Raw genomic sequence first — 6,000 nt, 5'->3', positions numbered from 1 at the left:
ATGGCCATACCGACGCTCCGTACTGCTCAGTACATCGTACCCGTGCAACAATTTGTCCTGCTGCGTGGGAGTTGCATGATATTTAGCCAACACGGCTTTGACACCGCTAAGCGTTCCTCTTAACCTTTGGAGGTAATTATTTCCATCGCCGAACGCCGGCTGAAATCCACTTCAATGACTCGCAGTTAACCCTTCCCGCCGGTGACAAACGATAGCTCGTCGTTCATTTCGGAAGATTTATGTAAAGACGCCAGGTTCGGCAGTATCCTCACCATTAACCCGTTCCAATTAGTGCGCCAACAGACATTCGTTCGCGCTTGGTGGCGCTCTAGCAGGCAGGGGTACGGGGCGTCTGCGTCAAGTGGAAATGTAATTTTCATTTGACTTTTAACGGTTCACTTGCATCAAACATCCCCGACCGGAACGCCATCCACCGCCCGCCCGAGTCACGTGCGGCCCGGTGTCTTATTTTGCAATATTTTACACACAAAGTACTCTTTTTTATGTCCATTATCCTATCCGCTCAAGGGGTAGGCTTCGTACTTCATCCTTCGCTGCGGAAGTCATCCTACTAGATTACCTCACTCCCTTTTCGCCCATTACTCCACGCGGCCCTTTCCAGCGGCACAGCGACGGCGGGCCGTGTGCAGTGAAGCGCAAAGTCATTTGTTACCTTTCCCCCTTTCCCTGGCGTGTACCGAGACGGATCAGGTGGATTTTAGGATTTGGGATCCGGGGATTACCGACTCCGGTGTGTTCGATATAAATGAGACATCAACCAACAACAAAAAAAAGCGGGAAACTGCGCAAGGATAACAAGAAACGCAGAGAAGTCATTCCCAGCCAGAGAGAGAGAGCGCGAGAGCAGACCAGGGTAATACAATTTTCCGCACCAACGAAGCGTAACATTGCGACAATGGTGGAATAGTGCCGGATTTAGGGAAATCTTTGCAAATGGACAAATAGCAACGAGGGCCCTTGCTTCGGAATAGCAAGCCACAACGAATTTCAATCTGTTTGCAAACAATTGGAAAGAAGATGGGTGTTGCAACTCCATATTCTGTAGTCCACAATACCGAAACGCGATGTTATTCTGCAAAAGTGATATTGAAACTATTGATACTTCAACGAAATAACTTATCAGTAATTGTAAGTTGTAGTTACTTACAACTACAACTTACTAAAAAGTCCTCGGATACCCACAATTGGACATACATTGTGAAACCAGAAACTTTAAGCAAGTGTTAGACGAGTCAGAGTTCAAGGATTTCTCAGGTTCTCAGGTTTTCAAGAAACTTTGAGTACCAATTAACAAATTATTTAAGATACATGGGTGAAATTTTGAAGAATGCGTGAGTAACTCAAAAAAGAAACTTAACTTTGGATATACATTATGAAACCAGAAATTTTAAGCAAGTGTTAGACGAGTCAGAGTTCAAGGATTTTTCATGTTTCAAAGTTTTCGAGAAACTCTAAGTAACAATTATGTAGTTATTGAAGGTATTTATTTTCGCACGAAATCTTTAAGAATGAGTGTATTCTTTGTTCTATAACTTCATGAGTTTGTTGGAAAATATTACCAGATATCACAAAAACCTTGAGAGCCACGAATATCTGATTCTCAATTTGACCATATAAACAATATGCTATAAGAACTTCGATTATGGTGACTGTATATCGGTGTAAGTCCTCTGAGAGCTCGATGACCTGCAATTGCTACAAAACCTCATATAAAGAGCAAGTAAATGAAAATTGAGTTCTTCATCCAATTCGACTGGCAACGATCCAATCGATTTATCTTCCAACAAACAACTAAAAAAAAAGACGAGCTAATCTCGAGTCCCACGCAGCACACGTGACGCTACGCATCATACCCGTGGCAGTGTACAGCCTCCGGTCTGTTTCTGGGATTTCATGTCGGCCGCCTTTTTACCACGCATCCCCCTCGCACGTCGAAACCGGGCACCCCGAAGTCGTTGAAATTAATTTTTAAAATACGTTTCCTGATTTCCCGCAGGACTCATAAAGTGACGTTTGCACCATCATCCCGGTGTAATGGGAACGGTCTGGAATGGTGGCAATTTCTTTCCAAGGCATATTGTGTCCTTTCTCAGTGCAATGAGGATGAAGCGATGGAAGGAACAACCCAAATACACGTGTAGGTACGCAGCATTGCGTAGCCAGTTGTTCGCAAGCGGTTTAGAAGGGGAAGGGCAGACCGGTTTCCGGCGTGATTACCGCGTCTGACTTCGGAAATCCGGTACGCTACAGTACACGAATCGGAAGTCTATAAAATGGTTAACGAAAAATGCACCGAACCCAAGTGGGACATCTTTTTCCACTTAGCACCCTTGCCGTTGCGACTGTGCCGCACAGCTTGCGCTGGCCCTTTAAGGGCTGTGTGGTGATGGGCGAACGCTCGGGAAAGCGAGAGTGCAGGAGGACAACAAAAAAAAAAAGAACACTCTAAATAAAGGGTGTAATTGAGTGCAGTTGACAATTCGGTTGACGGGCGGGACCCCTGAGGAAGCGACACACATAACCGCGACGACAGGGTCCTATTAGGCTAATGTGACCCCGCTGCGATGCACAATCTCGCGTTGGCACTTGAGCGTGCACGGTACGCGTGAAGACGTCGCGGTGTCGCGCGTGTGGAATTTCCTTGATGGATGTCCCCGGGGGAGGCCCGGTTTTCCCGTGCGAGTGCATACGATGCAAGAGTTTATCCACTTCACCGAAAGGCGCTTGGGATTTTAAAATTCCCGACATGGATGCAATGGGACGCGGGCGAGGTGAAGTGCCGGTAAAGTGGCCCATAAGCATAACGATCTCGAGCAATCGTGTGCGGGAAAGCAACAACATTAAGAACTCTTATTTTATCGTGTTACGCAGCGCCAGATGAGGTGATGTTGTCACAACTTCAAACCAACACAATCGGTGTAGCCCTTTCGGTAGCTCAGAAGTGTTTGTTGTTAATGAAGATGATACATCCTCAGATATATTCCCCTGAAGCTAACGGTTGGTGTTGAGGTTATTTAATTATTGGGTAATATTGGAAATCTTTGAGGCTATATGTCACAAAACAATGATTTTGGTAGATCACCATCAGCATTTTCTACGGGATATCGTTTAATAACAAGTCTACAATAGGGAATTACTCAAAGATGCACATCTTTCAAATTCTCCAATAGAATCCGAATTAGAGTTCTAGAGGCTCTCACTTTATCCATTGTTACTTCAAGCGAGACAACTCAAATCGAGAGGGTTTACATCGTGGAATTCGAGATCTCCACCATACAACCTCAGAGATGCCTCAGAGATATTCAATGATTAAACATAAACGATTAGACGCAGAATTCTTCTCCACTCAAAACACCTGTCGCGACGAACGAAGCTGGGGCTATATAGAACCGAGTTCCAGTACTCACATACGCCTCTCAGATATAGACTTTGTCCAAAACTGATGAAACCCTCTTAGCCGAGTTCGAGAGGAAGATACTCAGGAGGATTTCTAGTATGTGTGTGGAAGGACAATAGAGGAGTCTCCACAATGACTAGTTCTATGAGCTGTCGATTAGACTCGCCCGGTGGGCTAGTCACGTCATGAGAATGACTCCTGACGATCCTGTCCGTAAAGTGCTTTTAGGTCATCCGCATGGACAGAGGAGGCGAGGTAGGCCCAAATTGAGATGGAGTGATGGTGTTGATGCGTCCGCCAGAAAGACTGGGATGATGGATTGGGAGACGAAGGCACTTGACCGGTTTAAAGGACTCCTGCAGCATGCCAAGACCAGGATTGTAGCAACAACATTGTAGAACAACATGGATGCTTCAGTGTTACGCCGGATAAGTAAGTAACTAACATTTGACACAGACTCTTTGATTTGGTGTTCGAGATCTTGATCATAGGTGTTCGAGATCTCCTATTACGATGGCCCTACTAAAAGAGAAGTCTTTCTCAGCAACTCTGTTGCAATAGTCTTCTTCTTGTAGAAGTTATTAAATGGAGACTGATAAGGCTACTTTATGCATCGCTTGCTAACGTCTCAAGCAAGATCCGCCCCGCGTACGCTAACACTAATTGTCATCCTCTTCGTCTAGACCCCAGCAATGCCTTAACGCCCCAACAACTGGTCCCCGTGCGCCGTTGTCCGAGTTTTATGACGCCCGTTGCGATTGAAAGGCACGATAAATGAGTGGTGGTACGATAAAAACGAAAACCGTCCCATTAGCCAACCGTTTATGGAATATTTGCACTGGATTAACGAGGTGCAAAATGCATCTGTGGAATGGGTTGCGATGACACTTGAGCGCCGGGCGCATGGGCGCTGTAAAACGAAATTTACACACCGATGAAAGCGTTTTAACGAGCCTCATGAAACCAGCGAGATTGGACGATAGAAAAGGAAGGGTCATAAATGACGTTTAATATTGCGTTACATTATAATGGACGTAATTCATTCGTCAATCGGGCGCTTTGAACCAGTTTCACCGGACGGCTAGTTAAACGATGGCTATAAAGCGGTCGTAGATTTGTATCGTTATATCCTAACTATCTCAATGTTACATCTTATGAGGCTTCAGATTAGAGATCTACTGTAGCAGTACGTCACTCCGCTTAACTTCGCCCCAGTACATTAAGGTGCTCGCGGGTTACTTTCACCAGAGACGTTACCTTGGATGAAAAAAAAGGCGTCATACTGCTTAGAAGTGACCATTCCCCACCGTGTGTGTCCATGTCGGCACCTCTTAATGCTTGTATTCGCAAATTAAGCGATAAAGCAACAAGCGATCACCTGCGCCGTGTGCTCTCTTCCCACCAGACGATTACGCACAACATTGCACGTTTCCGTTTCTTGTTCGGCTTGCGAAACATTCCAAATAAACGGGCCCAAAGTGGGAAAAGATCTGCCTCGATTGTTGACCTGCCCATTGATTCCTTTGGCAGTATGGTTAGGACCCGTGGTACGGGTCACACCATGCAGCAAGGATGCAGCCACCAGACTGAAAACGCACATCAACACACCGGCGACCGAGCAAAGCCCCGAAACGCTGGGTGATAATGCTAATGTAAATGAATACTTAACGCTATCTCTATGGCTCCATAAAATACGCATTAAATTGGCAATAAATTAGATGTCGCCGCGTTACGGTACCGGCCGAACGTGACCGTGTACGGCACGCGGTTTGTTTTCCTTGCACAGGGTGGAGAAGCTTTGGCGACGTTAGACGATCGTGCTCGAACAATTTCCTCCAAGTACGGCTTCCAGGGTTGTTTAACCACATATTGTTATGGTAAAGTTTTGTGAAGCGATCAAAGGCAATGAAGAATTCTGCTGAAGTTGACTCTCTTTTGAGAGTTGGGAATAGAATATTCCTGATATTCCCAACTTAAGAGTGGTAGAAGTCGGCGAAAAAAACACAATATTGGAATTGCTCAAGAAATATCTTGAACATGCAAATAGCTTTTCTCCACAAGAGTATGTTGCTGATTGAACGAGTTAAGGCAGGAAAATAATATCTCTACCTATTGATTATAGGAATGCTGGGGTTTTTAGAATTTAATAAGAAGTCTTCTTGACTCACTGTCTAATAAAACGTCCTTCACGTTTTCGCGTACAGGTGTCGATTAGGTACCCAGGAGAAGTAGCCGAACGATACGTCAACACCGTCCTTAAATCGACCCATTTAAGAACAGCCAAACATAGAAAAAAAAGGGACCAAATTAGGAAGGAAGCATAAAAGAATGATCGAAACACCGCATGAGCGCACACACATCCCCGAACGAAGCTGTAAAAGATAAACCCACAACAATTACGGCAGAATGGTGAACTAAGAAGGAGCAAAAAAGCACGGAACAAAGGTAAAAAAAAAAACGCTAACCGACAGTTCGATCACAGATAACGCTGTGAGTGATGAATAGCGGGTGGATGCGTTACGAGTAGCACCTGACACGGAACCGTTGACAAACACACACACCCTCACACGGCCCCAGCCCGT

This window comes from Anopheles marshallii, chromosome X, assembly GCF_943734725.1.
Source record: "Anopheles marshallii chromosome X, idAnoMarsDA_429_01, whole genome shotgun sequence".
Taxonomy (NCBI): domain Eukaryota; kingdom Metazoa; phylum Arthropoda; class Insecta; order Diptera; family Culicidae; genus Anopheles; species Anopheles marshallii.
The sequence above is the reverse complement of the archived record's forward strand: the minus strand, read 5'-3'. Positions refer to the sequence as shown.